Source organism: Elephas maximus, chromosome 3 (genome assembly GCF_024166365.1).
Source record: "Elephas maximus indicus isolate mEleMax1 chromosome 3, mEleMax1 primary haplotype, whole genome shotgun sequence".
In the NCBI taxonomy this organism is placed as follows: domain Eukaryota; kingdom Metazoa; phylum Chordata; class Mammalia; order Proboscidea; family Elephantidae; genus Elephas; species Elephas maximus.
In genome coordinates, this window is record NC_064821.1 from 70291795 (window position 1) to 70307716 (window position 15922).

Here is a 15922-nt window from a genome sequence, read left to right on the forward strand (position 1 = left end):
TTGTTATTAGGTGCCACTGAATCAGTTCCAACTTACAGCAACCCTACGTACAACAGAATGAAACACTGTCCAGTCCTACTCCATTTTCACAGTCTTTGTTATGTATGAGCCCATTGTTGCAGTGTCAATCCATCTCGTTGAGAGTCTTTCTCTTTTTCGCTGACCCTCTACTCCACCAAGCATGATGTCCTTCTCCAGGGACTGGTCCCTTCTGATAACATGTCCAAAGTATGTGAGACGATGTCTCTCCATCTTTACTTCTAAGGAACAAATCTGGCTGTAGTTCTTCCAAGACAGATTTGTTTGTTCTTGTGGCAGTCCATGGTATAGGCAATATTCTTTGCCAAGACCATAATTCAAAATCAATTCTTCTCTGGTCTTCTTTATTCATTGTCCAACTTTTGCATGCGTATGATGTAATTGAAAACACCATGGCTGGGGTCAGACACTTCTTAGTCCTTAAAGAGACATCTTTGCTTTTTAATATTTATAAGAGGTCTTTTGCAGCAGATTTGCCCAATGCAATATGTCTGATTTCTTGACTGCTGCTTCCATGGGTGTTGATTGTGGATCCAAGTAAAATGAAATCCTTGACAACTTCAATCTTTTCCCCATTTATCATGATATTGGTTATTGGTCCAGTTGGGAGGGTTTTTGCTTTCTTTATATTGAGGTGTAATCCATACTGAAGGCTGTAGTCTTTGATCTTCACCAGTAAGTGCTTCAGGTCCTCTACACTTCCAGCAAGCAAGGTTGTGTCATCTGCATATTGTAGGTTGTTAATGAGACTTCCTCTAATCCTAATGCCCTGTTCTTCTTTATATAGTCCAGCTTCTCAGATTATTTCTCAGCATACAGACTGAATAAGTATGGTGAAAGGATATAACCTGACACACATCTTTTCTGATATTAAACCATGCAATGTCCCCTTGTTCTGTTCGAATGCACAGGTTTCTCATGAACACAGTTAAATGCTCTGGAATGCCCATTCTTCTCAATGTTGTCCATAATTTGTTATGATCCACATAAAAAAATGTTTTTACATAGTCAATAAAATGCAGATAAACATCTTTCCGGTATTCTCTGCTTTTAGCCAGGATCCATCTGACATTAGCAATGATATCCCTCATTTCACTTCCTTTTCTGAATCTGGCTTGAATTTCTGGCAGTTTCCTGTGCATATATACTGCTGCAACCACTTTTGAATGATTTTCAGTGAAATTTTACTTGTGTGCCATATTAATGATATTGTTCGATGATTTCCTCATTCTGGTAGATCTCCTTCCATTGGGATGGACACAAATATGAATCTCTTCCAGTCAGTAGTCTAGGTAGCTGTCTTCCAAATCTTGGCATAGATGAATTCGCACTTCTAGTGCTGCATCCATTTGTTGAAACATCTCGATTGCTATTCCGTCAATTCCTGGAACCTTGTTTTTCACCAATGCCTTCAGTGCAGCTTGGACCTCTTCCTTTGGCACCATCAATTCTTGATCATATGCTACCTCCCGAAATGGTTGAAGGTCAACCAATTCTTTTTGGTGGAGTGACTCTGTGTATTCCTTCCATCTTCTTTGATGCTGTCTGCATCATTTAATGTTTTCCCCATAAAATCCTTCAATGTTGAAACTCGCTGCTTGATTTTTAGCTTCAATTCTTTCAGCATGAGAACTGCTGAACGTGTTCTTCCCTTTTAGTTTTCTAACTGCAGGTCTTTGCACATGTCATTGTGACACTTTACTTTGGCTTCTCATCTCACCCTTTGAAATCTTCTATTCAGCTCTTTTACTTCATCCTTTCTTCCTTTTGCTTTAGCTACGTGACATTCAAGAGCAAGCTTCAGAGTCTCTTCTGACATCCATTTCGGTCTTTTCTTCCTTTCCTGGCTTTTTTTTTGACCCCTTGCTTTCTTCCTGTTAGATGTCCTTGATGTCATTTCATAACTCATCTGGTCTTCTGTCATTAGTGTTTAATGAGTCAAATATATTTTTGAGATGGTCTCTAAATTCTGATGGAATATACTCAAGGTCATTCTTTGGGTCTCATGGACTTGTTCTAATTTCCTTCAGCTTCAACTTGAAATTTAATATGAGTGATTGATGGCGTGTTCCACAGTCAGCCCCTGGCCTTTTTCGGACTGATGACATTGAGCTTTTCCACCATCTCTTTCCACAGATATAGTCCATTTGATTCCAGAGAATTCCATCCTGCTAGGTCTATGTGTATAGTTGTCATTTATGTTGTTGAAAAAAGGTATTTGCAATTAAGATGCAGTTGGTCTTGCAAAATTCTATCATGTGATCTCTGGTGTCATTTCTATCACCAAGGTTATATTTTCCAACTACTGTTCCTTCTTACTTGTTCCCAATGCTCGCATTCCAATCATCAGTAATTATCAATGTATCTTTATCAATTTCAGACTCCCTCCATATTAGATTGCTTAAATTGATCCACATAGATTCATGTAGTAATTTAATTGCTGCATAAAATTCTAATGTATGCTCTCTTAGTTTCTTAGTGCTGCTATAACAGAAATACCACAAGTGAGTGGCTTTAATGAACAGGAATTTATTTTCTCACAGTTTATAAGCCTAGAAGTCTGAATTCAGGGCACTGGCTAAAGGAGAATGCTCTCTTCTTTGGGGGGAAAATCCTTCTTTTTTTCAAAGCTTTTGTTCCACAGTTCCTTGGTGATCTTCATGTAGCATGGTATTTATCTTTTTTATCTCTGCTTGCTTTCTTCTATGCCTGGCCTTCTTTTATATTGCAAAAGTGATTGGCTTAAGACACACACTACACTGATATGGTTTCCTTAACATAAAAAAGAAAACCTTGTTCCCAATTGGGATTACATCCACATGTTTAGGAGTTAGAATTCCAACACATATTTTGGGGGGACATGATTTAACCCATAACATTCCATCCTTTGGCCTCCCCAAAATTCATATCCTTTCCATGTACAAAACTCATTCACTCTATCACATCATCCTAAAAGTTTTATATAAATTCTCAGTTCAGAATATCATTTGAATCATGTAATTTAAGTATGTGTGACAATCTGGCTGTATTCTTTCCTGGGGAATAATTCCTTTCTCTTTCTGGACCTATGAAAATCTAGAAACACTTTGTCTCTTTCCAAAGTACGGTGGTAGAACAAACACAGAGTAGTCATTCTCATTAGAAATAGAAGAAATCATAGGTACCAAAGAAGTCCACAACCCAGCTGAACAAATTACATTAATTATCAAGGCTTGAAAATAACCATTTGTCCCCTGAGATTGTCCAGGCAATGGCCTTGCCCTCCAGACTTGGGATTTTGACCACATTTTCCAGATTCTGGGAAGAGGCCCCTCAGCTCTGGGAGCCAACCCCACCTTCCAGGCCCACTGGGATGGCAACTCAGCTCCCTTGGCTTTGGGCAGTTCCGTTATCCTAGTCCATCTGAGTGGGAGCCCCACTTTCTCTAACCGAGGTGGTGGAGACTGGACTCTTTGAAACCTAGGAAGCCGTGGCTCCACTCTTTGACACCTATGAGGCCATGGTGCCACCCTTTGACACTAAGGCAGCCCTGCTTCCCATGCTCCTTTCAACAGTTCTGCTGATCTCCAAACTGCTCCAAGGATAGCCTTTTTCTTGGAAGACAAGAGATGCTTGTAACCAAGTAGCTCCACTGGCCTGTTTCCTGCCTGTAGAATTCCAAGAGGCAGACAGCTTTCCTTCATTTTGTCCCGTTTCTGTCCCTTTAAGTCTATCTAAGCTGATGGGTTTTCTGCTATGGTAGTTAATTAGATCCATCAGCTACAGGCTTAATAATCTGTTTAACAAAAGATTATGTAGCCTTGCCCTTGGTTAAATTTCTAGAATATGTGTCCTTAGTTTGTACAAAAGGATTTTCCAAATCTTTAAGTTCTATTTTCATTTTGCACAGTTCATTTTTAAGTTCATCTCTTCCCACTGTCATTTTGCTGTAAGTGGTAAGGAGAAACCATGCGGCCTCTTTAAAATGTTGCTTAGAAATCTCAGCCAAATATCCAAGTTCATGACTTACAAGTTCTATCTTCCACCAAACTTTTGAACATGATTCAGACAAGTTCTTTGCCACTGCATAAAAAGCCTTGCCCTTTCTCCACCATCCAATTGCATGTTCATTATTTCATTTTAAAACCTCTCCAGAAGCACATTTAACACTCATATTTGTAGCATTCTGTTCGTGGCACCATATGTATTTTCTAAGATGATAAAGACTTTCCCTAGTTCTTTTCACTTCTTTCTTAGCCCTCACCATAATTGCTTTTTACATCCGTGATTCTACCAGCAGTCTCTCCAAGGCAATTTAGGCTTTTATTATGTTGTTGTTGTTAGGTGCCGTTGAATCAGTTCTGACTCATAGTGACCCTATGTACCAGAGAACAAAACACTGGCCAGTGCTGCGCCATCCTTACAATGCTTGTTATGCTTGAGTCCATTGTTGCAGGCACAGTGTCAATTCATCTCATTGAGACCCTTCCTCTTTTCTGCTGACCCTGTACTTTACCAAGCATGATGTCCTTCTCCAGGGACTGATCCCTCCTGATAACATGCTCAAAGGATGTGAGATTTAATCTCATCATCCTTGCTTCTAAGGAGCATTCTGGTTCTACTTCTTCCAAGACAGACTTGTTTGTTCTTTTGGCAGTCTATGGTATATTCAATATTCTTCACCAACACAATTCAAAGGTGTCAATTCTTCTTAGGCCTTCCTTATTCATTGTCCAGCTCTCACATGCATATGATGGAATTGAAAATGCCACAACTTGGGTCAGGTTCACCTTAGTCTTCAAGGTGACATTTTTGCTTTTCAACACTTTAAAGAGGTCCTTTGGAGCCCAATGCAATGCGTCATTTGATTTCTTGACTGCTGCTTCCATGGGTGTTGATTGTGGATCCAAGTGAAATGAAATCCTTGACAACTTCAATCTTTTCTCCATTTATCATGATGTTGCTTATGGATCCAGTTGTGGGGAGATTTGTTTTCTTTATGTTGAGGTGTAATCCATACTGAAGGCTGTGGTCTTTGATTTTCATCAGCAAGTGCTTCAAGTCCTCTTCACTTTCAGCAAGGAAGATTGCGTCATCTGCATAATGCAGGTTGTTAATGAGTCTCCCTCCAATGCTGATGTCCCTTTCTTCATATGGTTCAGCTTCTTGGATTATTTGATCAGCAACACTGTTTTACTATTAGGCACCTTACAACTCCTCCAGCCTCCACCCATTACCCAATTCCAAAACCATTTCCACATTTTGGATATTTATTACAGCAGCACCCCACTCCTGGTACCAAATTCTGTATTAGTTATATAGTGCAGAAATACCACAGGTGGATGGCTTTAACAAACAGAAATTTATTTTCTCACAATTTAGGAAGCTAGAAGTCTGAATTCATGATACTGACTCTAGGGGAATGTTCTTTCTGTTGGCTCTGGGTGAAGGTCCTCTTCTCTTTTTAGCTTTGTTTCTCAGTTCCTTGGTGATCTTCATGTGGCATGACATCTATCTTCCCCTTCTCTGCTTGTTTTCTTCTGTGCCTAATCCACTCCTTTTACATCTCATAAGTGATTTGCTTAAGACACACCCTACATTTATATGGCTTCATTAACATAATAAAGAAAACCCTATCCCCAAATGGGATTACAACCGCATATATAGGAGTTAGGATTCCAACACATTTTTAGCATACACAATTCAACCCATAACATATGTGTATAGCACAATTTATTTATTCTTTACCTTGTCAATGAACCTTTGGGTTATGAATAGTTTTATATTCTCTCAAATAATGATTCTCTGAATGTTCTTCCGCATGTTTCCTAGTGGAGATATACAAGAGTTTCTTTAGTGTATTTACCTAAAAGTGGAATTTCTAGGTCATGGATTATGCAGCACCACATTACAACACAATGCTAATCTTTTTTTACCAAATGGTACTAATTTACATTCCTATCAGCCATGTATAATAGCATAATACTAAGTTGGTAATATTAAAAAAAACAAAGTTAACTGATGAAGCCCAGGCTCCAATAATCAGAACAGACACTGTCCTTATTTCTGGATCAGGGTCCTGAGACCCCTTTAGATGCTGGAAGGTATGCGGGGTCACCAAAGAAGGGCAGAGAAGATAGTGGGTGTGTGGGTCTGTATGTATACAGCAACCAATAGGGAAGCAGTTCGGTGAACAATCGGTACACCCATATGACTGAATTGTCTATATTCTCACCAACACTTGGTATTGTCAGACTTGAAAATTTTTGCCATTCTGATGTGTGAGGGTAAAATGGTGTTAATTTTCATTTCTCTGATTATTGATGAGATTGAGCATCTTTTCATAAACCTTAGTCATTCATTTCTTGTCTTAGAAATATATGTTCACATCTTTTGCCTGTATGTTTTCTCCCTGATCTGAAGGAATATGTTATATATTTTAGATCCTTGCCTTTTATATGTATTTCAGCTATCTTCTAGTAGTATGTAGCTTGTCATTTCAATTTCTTTTATATTATATTTTGATTAATAGAAGTATTTTAATCTAACTGTGTTAAAATAGATATAAAGTTTTCTATTTTAACCATTTTAAGTGTACAATCCAGTGACATAAATTATATTCATCATCAATACCTATTTTCAAAACTTTTTCGTCACCCGAAACAGACACTGAATACCCATTAAGCACTAACTCCCCATTCTCTCTTTTCCAGTCCCAGGCAACACTATTCCATGTTTGTCTCTTTGCATTTGCTATTCTAGATATTTCGCAGAAGTAGGATCATACAATATTTGCCCTTATGTGCCTGGCTTCTTTCACTGAGTGTAATGTTTTCAAAGATTATTCACATATAGCATATATCAGAACTTCATTTCTCTTTCTGGCTAAATAATATTCCATTGTATGGATAGATCACATTTTGTTTATCAATTCATCTTTTGATAGACGTTTGGGTTGTTTATATCTTTTGGTTATTCTCATAATGCTGCAGTGAACATTTGTGTGCAAATATCTGTTTGAGTTTCTGATTACAAGTCTTTTGGGTATATACTTAGGAGTGGGGTTGCTGGGTTATACGGTAATTCTATGTTTAACTTTTTGAGGAACTGACAAACTGTTTCCCACAGTGGCCGCATCATTTTACATTTCCACCAGCAATGGTGGTTCCAGTTTCTCCACCTTCTTGACAACACTTACTTTCCTAATTTTAATTTTAATAACAACCATTCTAGTGGGTGTGAAGTGGCATCTCTTTGTGGTTTTGATTTGCATTTGCCTTATGACTAATGATGTTCAGCATCTTTTTATGTGCTTATTAGCCATTTGTATATTTTCTTTGAAGAAATGAATATTCAAGTTCTTTGCCCATTAAAACCTTTTTTTTTGGTCATTTTGTTGTTGAGTTGTAGGAATTCTTTATACATTTTGGATATTAAACTCTTATCATATATCTGCTTTCCAAATATTGTCTCCCATTTTGTAAGTTTTTGTTTTACTTTCTCTTTGATGTACAAAAGTTGTTTTTGTTTTTTCATTTTGATAAACGCAGTACCCAGTGGTTTGTTTTACTTTCTCTTTGATGTACAAAAGTTTTTTTTTTTTATTTTGACAAAGCCCAAATTATCTACTTTGTCTTTTTTAGCTCATGCTTTTAGTGTCATATGTAAGAATCTGTTGCCAAATACAAATTCTTCTCAGAATTTTATGATTTTATCACTTACATTTAGTTTGTTGACTCAAGAGGTCTTATTTTTAAGATAGGCAACTGTGACCGTTAAGGTTGTGTGTCAACTTGGCTGGGCCGTGATTCTCGGTGGTTTGGCATTTATAATGTAGGCTGGCAGTCACATAATGATGTAATCACTTCCATGATGAGATCTGATACAATGTGATCACCTCCATGATGGGATCTGCTGTGAGTAACCGATCAGTTGAAAGGGAGTTTCCTTGGGGATGTGACCTATGTCCAATATAGGTGGACTTTCTGGCAAAGCTTGTGGGCTTTTGCTCACTCTGGGTCCTGCAGCTGACTCCTGTTCATCCGACCTCTGGTTCTTGGGGCTTGAGCTAGCAGCTTACCTACTGATCTTGGGATTTGTCAGCCTCCGTACCCTGTGAGCCAGAGGCCTGTTGTCTGACCTGCCGATCTTGGGTCCACCAGGCCCTGCAGCTATGTGAGTCAGGAGAAGCCTCCAGCCTGACCCACAGAATTGGAACTTTCCAGCCTCTACAACCACATGAGCTGTTTCCTTGATATAAATCTCTCTCCCTAGATACTTCACTGGTTTTGCTTCTCTAGAGAGCCCAGCCTAAGACAGCAAGTGTACCTACATTTCTTTCATTATCCCAAACTCATAAAATATTCTTTATACTTATAGAAGTTTTCAAGTTTTGATTTACACATTTAAATCTCTAATCCACTTTGAACTGATGAAAAATTATTTTTTAAGGGATGAATAATTTTCCAAGAACCATTAGCCAAGCCATGATAACATCATTCTCATTTATGAGGTGTGTATCCAATCTCCATATTCTGTTACTTTGATCTATTTTTTTCCTCTATTCTCCTGAATTATAGCTTGTAATAAGTCACTTTATCTGATAAAGCATGTCCTGTTCCTTGCTTGTCTTTATGGGTAGTGTGGCTATGGCCTTTGCATTTCCATGTATCTTTAAAAATCATTTTGTTAAGCACCATTGAAAATTCCATTGGAACCTTTATTAGGATTATGAATCTATAGAATCATGTGAAGATAACAGATATTCATAAGATATCAAGTCTTTCTATTCCTGAACTTATAAATAATTAACTCTCTCAGATGGGGCCTTTGGACATAAAGGATTTTTATGAACGTGTGGATCAGCTCTGGATTCTTAGCTAGTAGACTGCCAGGCATAAATGCAAAAAGGAAAATTTTGGAACTTTTAGAGGAAAATATAGAATATTTTTATGATCTCACAGTTTTTAAGGAGGTAAGGGCAAGCCCTATACAATCAGAGTAAGATCCCACTTCCCAGGCCTTCTAACCTCCATCAGTTCTGGTCAACAGGGGACTCCCTGGACCTGGCAGTGGTCTAGAAGTAGCCCAGCACTTACCTTTCTCTATGCAACCCCTATCCTCACAGGTTCTCCAACAGTACCTATCTTGAGTCCACCAAGATTAATTTATTACACCCTTTATCCTTGTTTATATCAGTCACACAGGAAAGCTTCATCTCTCCTCATCTCCTACATTCAAATTCCGTAAGATTTTATTCATTCTCCATCCCTCGTTGACTTCTGAACATTTCCATCATGCTTTCTATTATTTCTGAACATTTCTATTATTCATAGCCCATAATCTATCTCTTCTTTGAACATTCCCTTCAACTTCTTGCCCTAAACAGAAACTTAGACTTCCTGGAGAACTCTGCTTTCCAGGAAGCCCTTTTATAGCATTGGGCAAAGAGATGGGCCCAGAGAAGATGTATTTGCTTGATGTTGTTTCTTATAGACTATTCTCCTCTCTCCTCCCCAACTGCTCCCTCCACAAGCTTTGAGTCTCATGTCATCGGCCTATATAGTCACCATTCCTATCATCTGCCAGTCTGTAGCCACTTCCCTTTATTTCTTGATAAGCTCGTCTTATAACTCAATTTCACTGTCTCCAATCCAACCTTTCAGTTCCTGGAACTCCCCTCCTCCAACGACCCTTTCCTTCACTCTCCTTCAATCATCCCTTCTGTAGTAGGTGCTTTCTTAGACTCTGTCATTACTAATAATTACAACCTTTCCGTAATCTAAATTTCACACATTTCACTTTCTGACCACTATTTACAATTACAGCCTTCCCAGTCACTCCTATTAATGAAGTTGAAGATGTCTAGGCAAGCCAGGTCTTATTCTAAGTGCCTGGGACTCTTCCAGCTTCCATCTGAGAAACATCTTCAGTCTTTCCAGTACACTCTCCATTACCCTGAACCCAACAATCCTTTCACCATTTCCCCCCAAGACCTTTCGTCAATCATTCCTATCACATTTTCTTTATTATCTTCTTTAAAATCTTTTTTATTAGTCCATGTTCTATGATACACTATTATAATCATTCCTTTGCTTACATACCCTCCATTCCCTTACTCAATTTTGCTTGGCAAAACCAGAACTTTGGGTAAGTCTACCTCTTCACTAACTCAACATCTCCTCCTGCACAAATGAGCATGGCTGGAGAAAAAAAAAAAAAAAAAAAAAGCCATACTAACTGGTCTTCCTCTAAATTAATGATCATGAACCTCGACTGAGCCTCTTCTGGGATATCTTTTTTGATCCTTTTACTTTAAACCTTTCTGTGTCCTTATTTTAGATGTGGCTCTTGCACACAGAATATAGAGGGATCTCTTTTGTTTTGTTTTGCTTTTTAAATCTAGTCTAATAGCTTTGGTTTTAACTGGAGGGTTTTCTCCTTTTACCTATGTGGTGAAATCTGTGAGAGCTGGAATTCAATGGGATTGCCTTGTTTTTCTGGGTCTTGCAAGTTTCCCGCTTTTAACAGGGTGCAGTCTTACCATTTTTTCTATTACCTACTGTCAATTATTGCTCTTTATTAGTGAAAAATATTTGAGTTAACCCTTCTCTGACAGGTTTATACCTTACACAGGTCCTGATTTTTGCAGGTTTTACTGTATCACTAATTACTGTATTACTAATATAATAACAGATTTTTTTTCATCCATTTGCATTCCACTTGTCTCATATTTCTTAGTTTTTTGTTTTTTTTTTTTTGGTCTCTTGTCTTCTTTTGGATTAACTGGGATATTTCTCATTTCATTTCATTTGTTTTCTCTACTAGCCCACATGCTCCATGCTCTCACTCTCTTTCACTCAGCAAAACCACATTTTTTAAAATGATACACTAGAAATTTCTGCATGCAAATTTTAAAAGTCTAAGGTTAATCAGCATCTATATTATTCTCCCAAATTATAGAAAGACCTTATGACACTCTAATTCTAATTTCCCCCTTCTTTATATGGTTTTGTATTTTAGTTTTATCTTAACAAATTAAACATTAATATTGTGTTATATATTATATTATAATATTGTGTTATGTTATCAATGACTTTTAGAATTACTGTATATATGCCAATGTATTTGTTCAGCATTTCTTTTTGTATCTCAGATCTCCCATCTGGGGTCATTTTACTTTTCCCTGAAGTATATATTTCAGAATTTTCTCTAGTGAGACTTTGTTGGTGGTAAACCCTCTAAGCTTTGTCTGTTCATGAAGAATAGTTTTGCTGGGGATAGAATTCTAAGTTGGCGGTTATTTTCTTTCAACATATTGAACATGTTATTGAAGTATCTTTTGGGTTCTCTTGCCACTGTTGACAAGACAGCTGGCAGTTGAACTATTGCTCCCTTGTAGGTGATCTCAGATTTCTCTCTGTTGTCTAAGATCAGAGTCCTCACACTCAGCCAGAAGCTCAAAGAACACCTTATGGAGCATGGAGACCAGTGAGGGGAGAGTGGGAAGACGAGAGGAGTAGGGGCTGTGATGAACATATCACCTGAGGTTTAGCTGCTCTGCTCAGGGAGTCTTCTGACTCCTCACCCTTTTCAGGAAGACTCAGCAAAGGGAAAGGAGAATGGAACTCCTTTACCAATTTATTGACTAAAAAGCTAGGGGGCACCCAGATTTGAACTGGGGACCTCTTGATCTGCAGTCAAATGCTCTACCCCTGAGCTATACCCCCTGGTATGCTAGCAAGGGACAATTACCACTCTTCCCCTGTGCAGCCGCACCCACAGGCTCTGGCACAGATGCTCCTTCAGTTTGGATTTACTTAGAGTAACCAAGCCTGCTTTTCTGCTAACTCATCTTCCTACCATAGAGGAAACAATAGGTTCACTTCTCCCTCAGCCCTGAAACTTCCTTCTCCTTAGTCCCTGGGTGAAGGCAGAATCTGGAGGAGCATTCACTTGACAGCTGGAAGGATCTATAGTGACATCTACATTGGTTTTTGTTTGTTTGTCTGTGGTGTGCACCTGAAAACAGAGACTCCAAATGACCAATGGCTTGGCCAAGCATGCAACCTCTCAAAGATAGAACCTACATGCACATGCCTGGATACTGGATCACAGCTCTTCCCACAAAGCCACTATCTAGGGCATAGGTTTACCTTCTCTCCATTAGCCTTCATCTCCGTATATATTTAACCCTTTTATCTGATGGTTGAGATGAGTGTTCTGTAGTAACAATTGAAGAAATTATTGCTTCGAAGCTCCAAACTCACCCTTCTGTGCTCTGCTTTCTGATGCCAGTTCTGGGACTCTGCCTCTCACCCCCACAGTCCTTTTTGTCAGGTGGTTTCCTGATTGGTCCTGCCAACAGAGCACTTGAGAAGGGCTGGAGGGCATGAGGAGGAAGAGAGAACTTGTTGCTTCCCGTCTGTGTGTATTTCTGTTGGTGTAACTTCAGCAGTGACAGCTCACTCCAGTAGAAGCAGAGACTCCAGTTTGCAGCATTTCACTCACAAGACCAGACTCATCAAGCTTCCTCAGGGAAATTGGCACCTCCTCAGAGGCCTGGGTTCCTGCTCCACTGGGATCCTCGCCAAAGTTTCTGCACTTTTTATACATTTAGCCTCTTCTATTTGTTCTCCAGCCCTGAGGTGGTAAATGCTTCTGCAGCGACTACCTCCATGATACTTACTGTCTCCTTTTTGCCCTTTCAACTCTCTAATTCCTTGTTAACAATATTTATATTAAATTCTCTCTATTAAAATAACTGGTGAAGTTTTTATGTCCTCATCGGACTCTGGCTGATTCAGAAATTTTTACCAGTGTGCTCCCAAGAAACAGTTCTTCAAAGAGGGTACTGGGAGTGAGTTAGGTCAGGTTCTTGGGCTTCAGTACAGTGCTGAGGGCCTGACTGAACCCTGAATAATAAGAGAAGACTGTAAAGAGGCTGATTAATAGACTCCATCTAGCCTCCTCCTTTGAATATTGAATATGCCATGGACTTCCAGAAGAACAAACATATCTGTCTTGAAAGAAGTGCTCCTTAGAAGCTAGGATGTTGAGGCATTGCGTCATGGACTTTGGACGTATTATCAGGAGGGACCAGTCCCCAGAGAAGGGCATCATGCTTGGTAAAGTAGAGGGTCAGTGAAAAAGAGGAAGACCTTCAACGAGATGGATTGCCACGGTGACTGCGACAATGAGCTCAAGCATAACAATGATTGTGAGGATGGCAAAGACTGGGCATTGTTTCCTTTTGTTGTACATAAGGTTGCTGTGAGTTGGAACTGACTTGATGGCACCTAACAACAACAACATGTCCCCTCCTTTAAGAGGACTAGAATGTGGCCTCTGAAAAACTTGACATTGTAAACTTGGACTCAAAGAGGAAAAGGAGACCCTGGAAGGGGGCACTTGGATTTGAACCAGGGACCTCTTCATCTGAGTCAAATGCTCTACCACTGAGCTATACCCCCTTTAGTTCAGAGCAATATGTAATTAGTACCTCTTTACTTTTCCACTCAACTTAGCTTGCTTTCTGACTCAGCAGAGAGCTGCTAGTCCTGTTGAACTGTAAATGGGCCCCTTTACTCCATAACTATCCTTGATTTCCAAATACACACCACCACAACTTGGCACCAGCTTGGAATGTCACCAAAGGTTCCACTTGAGACAACAAAGTCTGTGCCTGTCTTGGTATACAGGCAGAAGATGAAGACCAGAGAGGAGATTCTGTTTGCTGAATGAGGATTAGAACTCTAACTGTCAGAATTTCAGTTGAGATCACTTTCCAACAATAGTCCACAGTGTGGGACCAAGACAACCTTCTCTCCCACCTCTCCTCCAAATTCCACATCTGTTTAAATCATTTGAACTTTCAACTTTTGCTTTTGCTTTCTGTCTCATATATCCTACCACTCACTGCTGACTTATCTCCTCCTTCCTGGATTCCTTTAACACACCTTACACCCATGACCACATTGATTAAAAATTTTTTTGTTGTTGTTTTCTCTCTCATCCCCAGATCACTGTCTTTCTTCTATCTTTCCAAGTCAGTTCCAGAGAATTGATTGATCCTAAGGGAGTTGTGTCAGTATGGATAGGAGAGGTACTTGTATTAATTACATATTGTTGCATAACAAAACACCAGTTGCAGTCAAGTTGATGCCGACTTATACGACTCAATGTGTCTATCCTTAAACAGCAAACAGTTGTTATACCATGTTCTTTTGGAAGCTCAGTAAACTCATGGGATGGCTTAGGTGGGTTTTGACCCAAAATTCTCTCATAAGGTTGCACATGAGATGTCAGCTGGAACTGGAGTCATCTGAATGTTTGATGGGGGCTGGAGGAACCATTCTAAGTTTGCCTCCTCACCTGGGTGTTGGAGAGAGAACTCAATTTCTCACTGACTGAAAAAAAAAAAATCCTTAATTCCTTGCCATGTAGCCATCTTCACAGGACTTTTTAATGTCTGTTTTCTTTATACATATATTGAGCATTTCTGACACTCTTCATCACTTTGTGCAAACCCATATTTTCATTAGGTAACATTTTCTTTCTTCTCAAAGACCTTCCCTTAACATTTCTTATAGGGCAGGTCTGCTGTTGAATTCTCTCCACTTTTGTCGGTCCGAAAATATTTTTGCTCCACCTTCATTGTTTAAAGATATTTTCACTGGGTATAGAACTCACTTGGTAGAGAATTAACAGGTTTTTTTTTTCCTTTTAGCATTTTAAAGATGTTCTTTTTTACCCTATTGCCCTGCCTTGCTTCTGATGAAGAGTTTGCTTTTATTCCCCTGTGTAATATGTTTTCCTATCTCTGTTTTTAATTTATTTTCTCTTTATCATTAGTTTCCAGCAATTTTGTTATGCTGTCCCTTGGCATGGTTTTCTTTGCTGCTGTCGTACTTGGGATTTGTTGAAATTATTGTTTGTGGATTTTCAGTTTTCATTTAATTTAAAAATTTGGGGGCCATTATTTCTTCAGATATTTTTACTGTTTCCAGCCTACTGTTTTATTCATCTGGGACTTCAGATACACATGTATTGGATTGCTTGACATTGTCTTACAGCTCACTTGAGATCTTTTTATCTACCTTCTTTCTCTCTCTGATTCATTTTGGTAGTTTTTATTTCTATATTTTCAAGTTCAACAACATTTTGTTCTGTGACGTCTAATCTCTTGTTAATCTCATCCATTTATCTTTCATTTCATATATTATATATTTCATCTCTGTAAGTTGTACTTGGGTCATTTTTATGTCTCCCATATTTCTCCTTATCACGCTCCTGTTTTTTATGCACATTTGAAGATATCTATAAGATTTATAACAACTGGTTTAAGGTACCATTCTACTAACTCCATCACCTCTCTTTTTTCTGGATAGGTTTCTATTCTTTTTTACTTTTGATTATGGCTAATATTTGTCTGCATTTTAGTATGCCTATTAATTTTTGTTTGTATGGTGCACACTCTGAATTTTACACGGTAAAAGTAAAGTTAGGTGCTAGATTTTGTTCTGTTGTCAACTTGGTCTCAGAGAGGAAAAGAAGACCCTCAAAGGGGACTGATTGTTGGGGGACATGTTTATTTGCTCCAGTAAGGATACTACATCTAGGACAGCAACTGCAAATAGAATCAGCACTTGATTAGGTTTAAAATAGTTTACAAGTCCATGGGACTTTCCACAGGTCAAAATGATAAGTTAATTAGGAATTCAATAGGTATCACCATCCCTTTTCCTCCCAGGGAATTTTTCTTGGTATTAACCTCTGCAATTCCCCCAGGGCAATAATATTGCTTTGCCTTTACTATCTTGGTAAAAAGGAAAATTCTAGTGGCTTCCATTTATTTTTATTTTTTACCATGATGTCCCTCACCCCATGGGTCAAAGAGCCATGC

The 15922-nt window shown here is 38.7% G+C and overlaps 1 non-coding gene across 1 annotated transcript; it reads right to left on the reverse strand.

Moving 5' to 3' along the window:
- Positions 1–11675: 11675 nt before the first annotated feature.
- TRNAC-GCA (transfer RNA cysteine (anticodon GCA)) lies at positions 11676–11747 on the reverse strand. Its single transcript has one exon. It is a non-coding gene; the product is annotated as a tRNA-Cys (tRNA).
- Positions 11748–15922: the final 4175 nt, after the last annotated feature.